Below are 15,684 nucleotides of genomic sequence, written 5' to 3'. Positions count from 1 at the left end.
TAAATTGATATATAAATGTCAAAAGCGTGTATTAGTGTACTTTTTTGTTTAATTGAAGTTAGAAGTATATACAAAAATTGAAGAAAATGAGAAAAAGGTATCAGAAAAAAAATTTCGAAATTTTATTTCATTTTTCTATAGTTTAGGTCTTTTGATAGACGCTCACATAGAATTCACAAATATATAACGATACGTTCATACCAAGAAAGCGTCTTTAAGTTGTATAAGGAAATGAGTCGCATGTGACTCATGGTTAATTTCAATACGCTCTTGTGAGTCACATATGACTCACTGGACAGGGAAGTTGTTAAGAAAACAAAAATTAGTTGAATTTTTTCCACAAATTTTATTTTTACTTTTATTGCATACGTTAAGGAAAATTTGTATTGCATACTTTTAGGCTTTTCGCATATGCGTAATGAAAAGTCTTGCTTTATCCTTAGATGTACTGCTATAAAGTGACTTAAACAGATTGTAGCCACTACTGCCACAAAAATAGAATTGCAAGAGTTTTTCAGGGAGAACAAAGCTGATTAGCCATGCTAAAAATGCTGGCTTCGGAAACTGTGTAGATCGAAATGGTTGGCAGGATCGCCGTCTTTGCACGAAGCTGTGTGTTTTGGTTAAGTGATAAATAAAAACACTTCCGGAAAGGTTTTGGGCCAAGTTTTTTGGCGCCATCAGTCAAACCAACCAGAGCCATAGTCAAGACTAAGAAGGAGCCATCCCAGAATATCTAGTCCAGATGAAAGGTCTTCTATTCGTTTCGATAGATTATAAAAAAGTTACCAATTCTATTTTTAAAAATGAGCAGAATTTGATGCCTATAAGTATGCAATAATACTTGTTTTTAATTTATCATAACTTTCTAGGCTTCTAGCTTCCTTCTGAATTTTTTTCTGGTTTGAATAAAGTACTATTAATGAAGAAAAGTCGCAAAAATAAGTTATGAAAAAAAAATTTTTAATTATTCAATATTTTTTATTTCTTTCTGATTTCTTTTAAATTTTTCTATGAATTTCTGTTGCTACTTTTCTGCTGTATTTGTTCTCAATTCCAAAAGAAGAAAAAATATCAGAAGAAACAGTCACTTTGAAACAGTAAGTAAACAATTTGCAAGATGAACAGGAACAGCCTAAATGTATGCTGTATTTTTTAGAAATACCCACCAGTCACACACACACATCCACATTGAACTGTTCCCTTTTGTTTGAACATGTCCTATGAAGAGACTAATTGTACCCATTTATACCCGAAACGATTCGATAGGATCAATCACCTTTGTACCCATATGGAAACATATGAAGACTAGTCCCTTTTCTTTTCAATAAGAACTCATATAGGATCCAGTCGCATTTTTCATGGCAGAAAAAACAGTCAGAGGGTTTGCAAAGCCAACAAATCTATTTGATGTAAGTTATTCGCCCGCTTTTCAAAAAGGAATAAAAAATGTTCTTCGAAAATTTAACCCTAACTCCGGCGTAGTCGTGAAGTTCTAGTAACTTAGGTTCGGTATAATGCTTCGCTGTTTTCTTAAATAAATCGATTCAATCACCTGTAATCTTTTCACTTTATTACCTTCGTTGCCGTTTTTTTAATATTTCTTAAAATAAGCTACAAAGGTTTCAAACTTTCTAATCCCAACTGTACCCGAAATGGACTAAATAATCAATTATGCCCAAATGTAGACAAAAGAGATCAAGCGGGGACCAATCCCTTTAGGGATTAATTGCACGATATTTGCAGGGAATACGTAATAAATTTTATACTCCTTAATTATCCCCGATACCGTGGATCAAAGCATTCTGTGTAGTCAATATTTTAACATTTTGCTTTTGTTTCGAGCTAAAGCCCCTCGTACGATCTTAAAGATATTTCTAAATTAGATTAGCTAGCCTTTGCTCACTTAGTGCCGTGTATGTACATAGCAGACTCTGTTCACTCTCCCTTTCCTTAAAACGATTTCCAGTCTTCGTGCCTTAAGTCGGGACCATATCTCCCATTTGTTCTAGGTTACAAGTATATTGATGGTATAATATGCAACCGATCTCTTTTCTTCTCCGAATACAACTGCTTCTTTTATTCTTTTCGTTTCTCTTCATTCGTTGCTTATATTCTATTAGGTTGCCATATCGGCGTAACTTAAATATATCAGAGTTAATATACTATGAGCATATTGACGTAGAATATATCAAATATACACGTAGAATAATTACATTGTTAGTGCATATACGCATTATACTACAACTCGGCAATTCTGATAAAAAATTGTATGAATAGTTTCTAGATTATTTTGTCAAAATGTGTTTACCTTATTAAAATATAACAACAGTTTCTAAATGCATCAACATATATTCATGCTTACATCTACGAAATACCAAAATGATACATGTATACATCACACTCATCACATTATTTTCCAACTAATACTAGCTTAACGCAACATGTAATTTACATATGAAGGAACGTAGATTTTTTTCATTTCAACTTTATTACTATTTTGTTGTCATACTTCGGCCATTCTGACTTTATGATTGCCCACAATCATATTAGTGTTGCTTTCTTTTAAGGATAGTGATTATTTAAGAAGCCACTTGCGCATATGAGATGCTTCTACAATACCATAGTATGAGAGCTGAGTTATTTGACAATTTTCAATGTCTCTAATGACGTATCTGTCATTTGGTAACACTTTATGGATTACGTATGGCCCTTTGAAAGTTTCAATTAGTTTTTTGTTAACTCCTACCGCGTTGTCAATATTTCTTATAAAAACAAATTCCCCCTTTTCATACACTTCTCTGAAGAAAATACTTAAGATTCCTTTCTTGCGATTTCTGAATTTCATTTGAGGCATCTGATCTAATTTCATTAAGACTGATATTACTTGAGTTTTGTCTATTTTCTAAATGTTCACTGAGATAGTCTATGGTAGTTCCACGTTGGCTAACCCCTAATAAGAGTTGAGATGGTGTATACTTTGTGGAGCTATGTTTGGAGTTATTCAACGAAAATTCGACTTTGTCTAACATCTTGCTCCAATCAGCGTGATTAATTGGATTACTTAGTTTCGCCAGCATTCTCTTTAATGTACTATTAACCCTCTCTACCTGTCCATTAGCCTGAGCTGAAGCAACTGCAATTTGTGCATGCACAATATTCAATTTTAAAAGATAAGAAGTAAAATCAAGTGAAGTAAAACACGTTCCTCGGTCACTGATTATTCGTTTGGGTCTACTATAACTGGTAAAATACTTTTCTAAACATGATATTACTTACTTCGTACTAGTTGATTTAATAGCGAATAACTTTACAAATTTCGTAAATGCATCAATAGCAACAAATATATGCTTGCGTTGCGAATCTATTGAAGGTAGTGGTCCAAAATGATCCACATGTAATGTATGGAACGGTACTGGTTCTTTTGCAATACTATGGAGGTTTCTTTCATATATAGTCGAACTGGCGTGGAACACATTATACATTTAATACAATTATTTATATAGTTTACAATTTTATCTTTCATACCTGCAAAGCAGTAAAACTTTCGAATTTCGTCATATGTCTTTTCTATGCCTAAATGACCTATTTTTTCATGAATAAGATGCATTACATTAGATTCCATTTCCGATGGAACATATAATTGGAGGAAACCTGATTTGCTTTGTCGAAAAACTACACCGTCCTGTAACTTGTAATATTCTACAATTTCCGTTTCTAAGCGATCTCGCAGTTCTAAAATATGTTCTTCTCTGTTTTGAGCTGCTCGTATTATGAATTCTAAGTCATTCATATCCGCTGGAGTAACTACTTGACATTTGATATTATCTGCAATACCGTTAAGTCCTTCTTCAGTATGATTATTATAACTCTGAATGATTATTTGACTGATCTCATCCGAGGACATCAGATCCGACAGCTCAGGTTGTGCTAATTGTTTACTAACTGGCTTTTCGTCAGGCGTCGGAGATGAAATTGCTGCATAGGGATAAGTTTTCTTGCTTCTTGTCGTCAAATATGCCGTGCGTTTTAATTCTGCATGTTCTTCACTGAACTCTGAATTATGGCATCTACTGAGGGCATCTACATGACCCATTATAACCCCATTTCGATGTTGAATTTTATAGTCATAATTTTGTAATTCCAGTGCCCAACGGCTTATTTTCGTACAAACGTTTTTTCTATTAAGAGTTAAAGTAACTGCGTTACAATCCGTAACAACCTTGAAAGTTATTCCTCGTAAATAGCAATCAAATCTTCTTAGCGCATGTATTATTGCAAGTGTCTCCAGCTCAAAACTATGTAGACGTGACTCTTTTGGTTGTGTTGCCTTAGAGAAATAAAATACCGGATGATGTTTTCCATCTTCTTGCCGCTGCAAGAGAACAGCTCCAAAACCTACTTTACTGGCATCTGTATGAAGTTCTGTCTCTTTATCCGGGCTATAAATTGATAGAATTGGCTTTGACATAAGCTTAGATTTAAGTTCTTCAAAAGCTTTAATACATAGATCCTTGATTTCAAATTTTGATCCATTTCTAAGTAAACTTTGTAGAGGATTAGCAATCTTCGCGTAGTTCGGAAAAAATTTTCGAAATAGGAGAAGCTTTAACCTCTTTTAAACTTCGGGGCATAGGATAATTTTTTATTGACATAATATGATCATCACTTGGCTTAATTCTATTCTCGTTAATGGAATAACCTAAATATTTTATCTCATGAAAAGCAAACCTACATTTGTCTATATTTAATTCTAATCCACGCTTAGCAAGACGTTTAAGGACTTCTGTTAGCAATTCTATATGTGATTGTAAATCGTACGATGCTATGTATATATCATCAAGGTATACTACAATTTTCTTTGAATCTATCAAGTCCTGCAAACACCGACGTATATAACGCTGGAAAATCGATGGTCCATTTTTCAATCCAAAAGGTACCCTATTATATTCAAACTGGTCATTGGGTGTTACAAACTAGGTATATTTTTTCGACTCCTCACTCACATTAATATGGAAAACCCCATTCCGTAAGTCTAATGAAGAGTAAAATTTTTTTCCCGCAAAATATTCTAAACAGTCTTCAATTACGGGTATTGGGAAATTATCTTTTAAAGTAAATTTGTTTAATGTCCGATAATCCACACATTTACGAAAATCACCATTTTTCTTCTTAACCATGACAACCGGTGATGCATATGGTGAGTCACTTGGCCTGATGATACCTTTTTTTAAAAGATCGCTTAAAATTTCTCGCAAAGCAACACGCTCTTCTACAGCTAACCGTCTTGGTGCAAAATTAAAGGGAGTCTCACTTGGTAATTTAATAGTCATCTTGTAATCAATTGGGTCAACGTCAATCTCTGCCATAATATAATTATTGATAATTATATTTCTTATATGTGTAATCATTTCACTACCTAACTGAGGGTTTATATCAAATGCATCATGGGCACTATTAGTATCAATGGTCATTAACGCAAATATCTCAGTTCCCAAAGATGTTTCAAATTCAATATTTCCTTTAAATCTAGAATCGCTAAAATTTTTGTTTTCAATCGCAAGTGACTTACTAACCTCTGTCATTAACGCAGGTTCATATGTACAAAAAGACGAATTTGTTTTACTTCCACTTTTATTATTCATATTTTGGATTTCATAACAAAGAAAAATATTAAGATTTTTTAGACATTTCCGTCCCAAAAGAATGGGGACTGGAAGAAAATTATCTGGTACTACAAAAAATATCGTTTTATAATTGTGGTTTTTATATTTAATGTTGCAATAAATAGTTCCATATGTTCTTATTTGCGCGTTACCCAAACCGCAATATGAAGTATTAAATAATTTATGTTTTTCTTTAAACGACGTTTCAGACATCCGAATTAGGTTTATGGGGCTTCCTGTGATCATACCCCAGTTTCCAACAATTAAAACATACACGAACGAACTTCATATGGACAATCATATTTAAGATGACCAAATTTGGAGCAATTGTAGCAACGATTATTTACAGCTGAAATTTCTATCGGAACTTTGTTTTTGTTGTAACTTTGTGTATTAGGTGACTGCCTTCGCACTGCATTACGATGCTCTGCCATGTTAGCAGCCTCTTTCAAATCGGTGATGCTCTTTGCATTACAAAATAATGCATAGTCTATTGTACGATCTTCTAAATCATGTAAAACGAATGCAACCACTCATATTCCGATACATCACTACCGCGAGCAATCGCTTCCATTTCCAAAATATACCTTCGCACGGTTTCACCACTTTTCTTTCGGCGGTGCTGTAAAGCTTTGTAGATTTCTTGACGGGAAACGGAATGGCCAAACTCTTTTAACAAATTCGCTTTCAACTCTTCATATGTCACAGGCCCTTTAGTTAAAAGCAATCGAGCGGTACCTGTTAAGGAATTTCTCAAAGCTAAAAATTTGAAGAGTTCATCTGCCTTGACCTGCTCAAAAATTTGTTCAAGATGACGTATAAAATCTGATGCACTGTACATACGATTGTCACCATCAAACTTAACTATTGAGTGCTCAATTTCTTGGAACAAAACTCTACGCGCTGGCTTGTATAGATGCTGGTAATTATTTTCCAGCTCACGTATTTATTTTTTTAATTTTAAAATGTCATACTGTTTGCGTAAAACGAATAGTTCTTCATCCAAAGCATTTGACATTTTGTTCAAATCAAATTTATTTGCGGTGGTTGTATTTTCTACGGCTTCTTTTTCGTTTTCAGCGGTTTCAAATAAAATGGCAGCGGCATCGTTGGCATAAGCCCTTCGGATTTCGTTAGGTACAACGAAATGAGCTCCGACGTCGGCGGCGGTGTTGACAGCGGTATGAACGTTGACGGCAGCGTTGCTAACGGGATCATCAGCTTCTACTCTGAGGTTCTTAGTAAAAATTTCATCGATTGCAGCGGTATGTGTTTTGGTGTACAGCGAAAATATTTTCAACGTCGGCAGCGGCGGAATGGTTAGCAACAGCATTAAAGGCGCCTTCAACTCCAACTGCTTGAAAAACGCTGTCCTGCGATTTTGCATCATCGCCATCCCAAAGCAAATGGCATGCAAATTCCTCGACTTTTTTGCGATTTCGTGCGAAAATCTTTCGTAGGTCTGCTACCGTAGCTTTTGCTTCTACCTCAATATCAGCAGCTGCTAGCACTTGTATTAACTGCTGTTGTTTAAGAGAATTTTCCTTTTTTCTTATATTGTTGTACTTATTAAAAAGTGTATTTGGGCAAATGTACTTTTGTAAATTTCTTTTAAATTAAACTTTGGCGTGCGCGACTACTTCTGAGATGTAATATGCAACCGATCTCTTTTCTTCTCCGAATACAACTGCTTCTTTTATTCTTTTCGTTTCTCTTCATTCGTTGCTTATATTCTATTAGGTTGCCATATCGGCGTAACTTAAATATATCAGAGTTAATATACTATGAGCGTATTGACGTAGAATATATCAAATATACACGTAGAATAATTACATTGTTAGTGCATATACGCATTATACTACAATGGCTTCTTTATCAAAGGAAAGCGAAGATCGACCAAATTAGGGCACAATACGTGGTCAGTCATGTTCTCCAATCTTCCTACACTCAATAACCCGCATAGACTCTAACAGAAGTTATAAGCAATATTATTGAGAGATCATTGGTTATCATAGGTCGGGTAGCCTTTGTTGCGGAAGGGTTATTCTCACTTCAAGCTTCGCTCACAAGTCAAGCTGTGGTAGGTGCAGTAGGGAGTTAAGTGCTTCTGTAAAGTGGAGCCAATAACACCGCCTGTGCAAATCCCCGACTGTTTTGGAAATTTTGGGAGTCATTTGGTGTATGTAGCTTAAAAATAAGGCATACAATTACTGTCTTGATACAGAGTATTACTTGGAGAAAAAATGGGTCTCCCTATAGACATCAACGACTCTATTAGAGGTGAATAGCACATTCATCCCAAAACGGCTTGAAAATACTTGGTTTTATCACTAAGCTTTAGATTTTTGTTTTAATATTAGGTGGTAATTTGTCCTTTCTTGCTAGAGTACTAAATCGGCATTTCGGGTTAAATAATTGCATATTTTTGATAATGGCTTCTCCTGCAGAAGTTGTATAAGTTGATTAGTAAACAATGCCCAAAATATCGGACTACCTAAATGTTAGAATAGCTTGGGTTTCATAATCGCTGCCCACTAAAGAGATCGCTCGATTAGGTTAGGTTCAACTGGCCGGTCAATAAAGATAACGAGTAAAATGGATGTACCCATGGCGTAGACAGAATTTGTTTGACAACTAAACCAAAAACCCCAATTAAATACGATATAAATATAACTCTGCCATCTTTACAAATACGAAAAGTTGTTTAGGACCCAGCTTAATACCTGTCTCAAGATTAGACATCTTTGCTGCACCAAGTAGCTGAAGCCTTGGTCTCGCGAGCCCCGAACTCAAACATAAAAAGTTCTCAACCGGGTTTTCCTACAGCACGTACTTTCTAGATCTGCTATGATTGACGATGTTTAATTTATGAGCACGTGACGGCAGAAGGCAGTGTTCCATTAGTATACCCATCATGAACTTTAAGTCTTATCTCCTGAGAGATATATTAGCAACTTTGTGAAACAGACCGCTCACTTGGACATTCCATACAGCTAGTTCGAAGTCACTGCGCGTGAAGTCAAGAAATCTCTGACAACACTCGAAAACACGATGGCAGAGCTTAGCGCTTCTACCGCCGCCTGAATACCTGTGTAATTAATATATTTCCTAACAGTTAAAGCGGAGGGTAGCATGCCATCTTGTACAACATCCTAAACAACCACGATCGCAACCTTACAAAGGCTGTAGTGATCGGAGAGCCTAAATTTCTAGCTGATAACGAGCTACTGGCCGAATACTCTTCTTCACGCTTACCAATTAGATTTTAACCATCAATAACGGTTTCACCGGAATCCCGCCTCAAAGTAATTCCCCATATTTTCCTCTGGTATATCCTACAGGGATTTACCTGTATTAACCAGTTATTAATTCTAACTTCCACCTCGCACTGTTTCATTCATTAAGTAGCTTATGGATCAGATACATTAGGTATGATATTTTTCTTCTTTTCGTAGCGATAAAGGTACTCCTCGAAGTTTTTGCCGAGTATTATCGATGATGAAGGTCCTTTACCGTTTGTTGATACGGTATGTTCCGGATATAAGGGTGCCATACCGAACATCTCGGAAATATACATTCGACCTGCTGGATCTTTACATAGAGAACGCTCAACAAAGCACTCTTGCATCATCGTCCTATATTAGGTGGCATTTCCTTCACGTCTTTCCGATAGCATGTAAGCAATTTGTGGCACATATATCAGTGTCTAATCAAAGGACTCAGTAGCTTTGTTTCAATTTCTTCGATCGACTGGCTGATTGCAACCAAAGCTTTAGGAAATTCAGCTAAATAGTACTTCCATGGCCTAATAGAGAGCATTTAGTCTCTGTGTAACTTTGTTGATAAAAGTAATGGGCACTTATACTGGTCCAGGACAATTTTCGATTGAAGTTGTCATAATCCTCATAGCTCTGAAAAACCTCCTACCAAATCGCGTTGACAACAAGTTCCGGGGTAAGTGCGTAGACATTTCTATACAGAGACGCGTTGCTACATTAAAAACCGTTACCGTATCAATTTCTGTTTAATGGCGTCACAACACTACTTTGCACTCAGTGATGCCTAAAAATATGCTAACATATTCTTAAGTCTGCTAAATATTCTTGCAAAATCACAATGCTCATCTGAACATTCCACCAGTCTAACATGTTTTTTGAATATTACGCAAATCATTCTTACAACGCCTTAATACATGCAAATTTTCTTCACAATACTAAAAATACATATATATTTGTAGTATACTTTTAGGCGATTGCAAAATGCTTTTCAACTATCGACACGACGCTAGAAGCTTTAGCTTTTAAAATCTACTTGTTTTTGTGTAGATGGATAAGGGCATCAACATTGTGTCTGCGGATTTATTTTCAAGTAAAAACAAGCTGTTGTCACTACCACATACAAAAATTTTCCATGCTTGTCTGGAGCCACACACTCACACACACACCCACGAAAAGCAGAAAGATATATATATAATATGCAAATACGCGTTTTGCAATATCTCAAAGCGCAGACATGGTAAGCCAACGGCGTTGGGAATAACAGTAACAATAACAAAAACAACAGAAATAGCAAGTACAATAAAAACAGCAAGCTGCTTGAAGCACATGACAGCGCCAATAATTCTGGGCATTAACGAAAAAGCAGCTATCAGCTATTGGTGGCTGATATGAGTGATGTAAGAGAGTGTTGAAGAAACGAAGGGTAAGAGGAGAAAAGTAAACACCTTTCACACACCAGGCTTACACCACATACATATATACCAAATGGCTGAGTTTCTGTCAACTCTATTTGTTTATAGTATCCTTTCCCGGGCGACTTGACACCTAGCCAAAAGTCTTATTTGCTTCCTTTGCATTCTAGCTGCATCTATGCTTACGCATCCACGTTTCGGTGAAGGTACGCATGCCCACATAACTATGTATATGATACACTCAAGCCGGATGTTCAAAAATGATTTCCGCTAGATACATATATACATATGTACATATATTAAATGTATACAAAAAGACAGATCTTGCATACACGCACATATGTTCACATCAGCACCCACTCTACTATCGCTGTGCGCAAAATGTGTAAAGTGCAAAACAGCAAGCAAGCAACAAAATTTCCTATCAAAGTTTTTTTCTTGCTCCTTTTTGCTATTTTTCATTCAGCAGCAGCGTCTGCTTGATATACTTTTTTGTTTTTGTGTATCAGCAAGAAAACGCCTTTTTTCCTGCGTTAAAGCAAAATTTTGTGGTATTGAATTTTTTAGTAAATTTCACTTGCCTTTTTTTTGCAAAATAATAAAACACTGTTTTACAGTTTACAACAAATTTATGTTATTTTCTTCAGAAATATTTCACATTTCACTTTGCAAACAATTTTCGATTTCGACGCTGTAGACAAGAACGAACAAAAAAACCCAATTGAGTATCAGCAAAAAAACTGCACGACGCGACCGAGCGTAAAACGTTCGACGTTATATACCGTTTTCGTTTATATCCCGTTAGTACGTCCTTTATACACGAAAATCGCTGCCAAACTGTTCGACACAATAGCTCGCATTTTGCGGCCAAGAAAACAGGCGACATTAGTCGTCGCTACGCTGTGCTCGCCGAAACACAGCTTCACAAAGCCAAGTGCCAAGGCATCCAATATGTGTACATATGTATATAGACGTATCCCTTTACGCATACATATATGCATTTCAGGCAATAAACACTTGCGCACATACACTCATACACATATTTACCACACATGCCGATAAGAATGTTCATCTAACGTTCGGTGAGTATCTCTAGTTGACGCGTTTGTCATCCCGCAAACATCACACATACACACACAAACAAAAACCTCTCATACTCATTCTGTTAGCTCATTCAATTCTCTTCAACATATACGTCATCACAAGTCAGCCAGCTATCCTAGGCGAAATACTTATTGGCGCTCATCAACATACACTCTCGTCAGCAAGTATCTATAACTGTACTATAAATATAAATATACGGCTACTCTGTGTTTGCTCGAGTTCTCTCTCTCATAAACAGTTTGTGTTGTTTTGTCGCACAGTATTTTACTTTAGTACGCTCTCTCCCTCTCCAATAGCCCTCGGTGAGTTTGCTACAGTAGTGAGTGACATTTTTGAATTCGCCGTTGTATAACAGTTAACTCACTCTCTCTCTCTATTTATACTCACTATAATTTTCTCAAATTTTTCTGCAAGTTTCGTCAAGCTCTCTTTTATCAGTGTCGATGAAAGCGGTATATCGGCTATTTTTTTGTTTCATTGTGCAGATTGATTGTTCGATGTTGTATTTTTTTGTACATTTTCTATAAACTTTTTTTTGTTGTTATATTTTTGTTTGCACAATTGCATTGTTTTATACACTCTTTGAACATGATTGCATACAACATAAGAGAGAAGAAAAAACGGTGTGGTGAATAAGTTTATTGTGCTTGGCTTAAATAAGCTTTGATAAGAAGTCGCCAATTAGTACCGTCAAGGGTATTGAAAACGTTTTCCATCTGGTCCTTCCAGCGTAGAGGATCCGTCCACTTCCTCTGCTTTCATATGCGGGTTCCGATTAGAATACTGTTTCATTCGCATAATATGGCAAATTCAGCGTAGCTACTGTGTTTTAGTTTCCTGGACTATGTTCGAGTCTGCCTAAAGTTTTTAAAGCTTTTCATTAAATCACTTCGACACTCGCTGTCACCGATGCATAGAGACTTATAAATCTTTCGAAAAACTTGTATCTTAAACATTCGTAGGTTCGACTCATCAGATGTTGGCAGCGTCCTTGCTTCTGCACCACAAATCAGGACGGGTACTTAAAGTGTTATAGAGCATGATTTTCGTTTGCCGGGAAATAACATTAGAGGAAGAGATATTAGCTTAGGTTAGGTGGTAGCTGCCCTGATAAGGGAAGCTCATTTGGACAGCATGAAGGTCTGTTGTGATACCACATACAATAAAATAACGGTGACGTAAATATAGCTACTTAGAGAATCGTTAAGTTGCAACGATAAAGTTCCGAATGATACCGATCTTAACCTGGTATAAATCCTCGGAAGATCCAAGTGAGTTGCGACCGAAGTACTTTCGCCTAGTTCTGGCAAAAGCTGTGCAATCAAGCATAAAGTGATTTGATGATTCCACCTCATCATTCTCCATACAGTTCCAGCGGGATGGAGCTTCCAGTATATTGAGACGTACTGCATGGATACCCATGGGACAGTGTCCTGTAAAACCCCCAATGACCATTGTTAGGTGAGCCTTAGTGAACCAAATTATTACGGCAGACCTCCTGCCATCCACTTCAGGCCAAAGATCTTGCTGCCTTGAAAGAGGTGGTGCCGCCCAAGTTTGCTGAGCTAACTCGAGGCCCATCTATGGAGGAGCAAACCACAGGTGGCCGGCGAAATCCCTGCTGCCGTCTTCATCCGGTTCAGTTGTACCGATGCGGGCTAAGAGATCCGCTTGACAGTTGCCCGATATATCACCATTGTCCGGCACCCAGATAATCTTAATTATAAAATAGTTCTATGCAATCGCAAGCGAGGTCAGTCACCCCCAGATCACTCTCGATCGCACTGTAGTTGTACTCACGGCCTTGATAGCCGCTTGGTTATAAGAGTAGATGTTAAATTGTCTAACCGTAGTAACACTAGATAGCATTTCATCCACCGCATCCTTAATCGCAGCAACTTCATCTTGGAATACACTGCAGTGATCAGCCAACTTAAACTTGCGGTTTATATTTAGCTCCACACCAACCTTTCCGTCCAACTTCGACCCATCCGTGAACAACTTAACCGGTCCCCTGTCCAAGATGATTCCTCTTCCCCACTCCTCTCTCGAGGGAATAACTGGGCTGAAGTTTGTATAGGGAGTAGTTATCGGAAGAGATATTAGTAACGAGACAAAAATGTTGTATACCCCGAAATTACAACTTCATGAGTACCAAAACAGTGTACCGTCCTTGGAAAACCAAAGAGTTCGATTTATTTTTTCAAAAATCTGGCTGCAATGTAATATTCTATGATTATTTCTCGTTACATCCAGAAACACAAAACTTGGAAATCAAACTACAAGCTGTATTGCCATCTTAGAGACTTTCAGCTATTGAACAAGCTTTGATTGACAAGGACATAAGCCCCTTGATCATTCGCTGGGTGCTGTACATGCTAGAATAAATAGAAATCAGTTGGAGATCGGAGGGGCAAACAAATCAATTGCGCCACTAGAAGATGACCTCACGGGGTTGTACTCTCCCCTCACTTGTGGATGTTAGTCACCGATTACTCTTTCAGCTATAAAAAGGCATAGGCTTTCACAGGCAAGAGTATGCAAATGACTTATTAAACTGAGTATCTGGGATGAATTAGGCAACAATATCCAATCGCATGCAACAAGCCTTGCGCATCACAAAAAGGGTGTTTGATCCCAAATGGTTGTCTATCCATTCTATTAAAATTATTCCAGTACATTTCAACCGAAGAAGAAAACTTTCCATGCCAGAAATATCCGTGGGTAGTTCCCATAAATGATTTTCAAAGTACCTTAAACAAAGAAACAACAGCTTTTTTCCCATAAGGACGTCTTTATGATAAAACATGAGGGCTCCCTTCCAAAAGGGTATACTGGGCATTTATAGCTGTGAATAATCACCCGCGCTTAATTAGTTTGGAGTGCTGAATGATTCGGGAGCCAATAACAAGGTTTTGTTAGGATGGGTTTCCGGGCTTCGGACAATGAACAGGCAGACTACCTAGCCAAGCAGAATTCTATGGTCCAGAGCCCTTCTGTGGGTTCACAGAGACACACACTAGGACAACCATAAGTAACTTGAACTAAAACCAGTACAAACAACACTGTTTTCATGGTGGTTTTCAACAGCGTTCACAAAGTTTATCTAAGCCTAAGAAGCATTAGTATTATAACAAAAAAAATCAATACAACATTTAAAAACTAAACAATATACAACAGGCAACCTATGCAGGGTTAACAAGAGTTCTTAGGTAGTGTCAAAAGAATGCGTTAAGTGTATCCTTAACCAGCTATTACAAAGCCTCTGAATACCCTTTATAGTTATCGACACACTAAAAATGTTCAACGGTGTGGACGCGATAACATCACCGTTAACCTGTCTTCACGTAAAGCTAGGAATAATGGACGGTGTCTAGAGAAGATAAGATGGCCCTTAGATGGATCGAGAATAAAATGTTCATAAAAATGTATGGTCCCGTCCGTGATTCTGTCGACAAGTATCGAAGGAAGTATAAAGCCTATCAGAAACCATGTTAAACAAGTAAGGAAGGTTAATTTCGGGTGCAACCGAACATTACATACTCAGTTGAGAGCTATGGTGACAACATAAGGGAAAATAACCATGTAGGAAAATGAACTGAGGGTAATCCTGGAATGTATATCAAATGAAAGGCATTAAAGAGTATTTTATGAGGGAGTGAGCCATAGTTCTATAGATGGTCAGGGTTGACTCTAGAATTTGTTTGTACGGTATGGGTATCAGTTCAAAGGTGTTAATGAGAATTTTAAAAGGGAGTGATCCTTAGTTCCATAGGTGGACGCCGTTTCGAGATATTGCCATAAAGATGGACCGGGGTGAACCTAGAATTTGTTTGTGCGAAATGAAAGGGGTTAATGAACATTTTAAAAGGGAGTGGGCCTTAGTTCTATAGGTGGACGCCTTTTCGAGATATTGCCATAAAGGTGGACAGGGGTGACCTTAGAATGTGTTTGTACGATATGGGTATCAAATTAAAGGTATTAATGAGGCTTTTAAAAGGGGGTGGTGGTAGTTGTATATGTGAAGGCATTTTCCAGATATCGACCAAAATGTGGACCAGGGTGACCCAGAATATCATCTGTGGGATTCCGCTAATTTATTTATATATATAATGCCACGAACAGTATTCCTGCCAAGATTTCAAGGGTTTTTTATTTCGCCCGGCAGAACTTTTACATTTCATTCTACTTAATATGGTTGGTGTCACACCCATTTTACAAAGT

At 37.1% G+C, this 15,684-nt stretch overlaps 1 long non-coding RNA gene across 1 annotated transcript in view; it reads right to left on the bottom strand.

The window, feature by feature from the left end:
- The window catches only part of LOC137235662 (uncharacterized), a 245,328-nt gene extending 234,149 nt beyond the window's left edge, over positions 1 to 11,179 (bottom strand). Inside the window, exon 1 of the long non-coding RNA XR_010948013.1 lies at positions 10,938 to 11,179. This is a non-coding gene — a long non-coding RNA (uncharacterized lncRNA). The remainder of the gene's footprint in view (positions 1 to 10,937) is intronic.
- Between the last annotated feature and the right edge of the window lie 4,505 nt (positions 11,180 to 15,684).

The sequence above is a fragment of the Eurosta solidaginis genome, unplaced genomic scaffold, assembly GCF_040869045.1.
Source record: "Eurosta solidaginis isolate ZX-2024a unplaced genomic scaffold, ASM4086904v1 ctg00000399.1, whole genome shotgun sequence".
NCBI classification, from domain to species: domain Eukaryota; kingdom Metazoa; phylum Arthropoda; class Insecta; order Diptera; family Tephritidae; genus Eurosta; species Eurosta solidaginis.
This window is presented reverse-complemented; position numbering and strand designations above follow the sequence as displayed.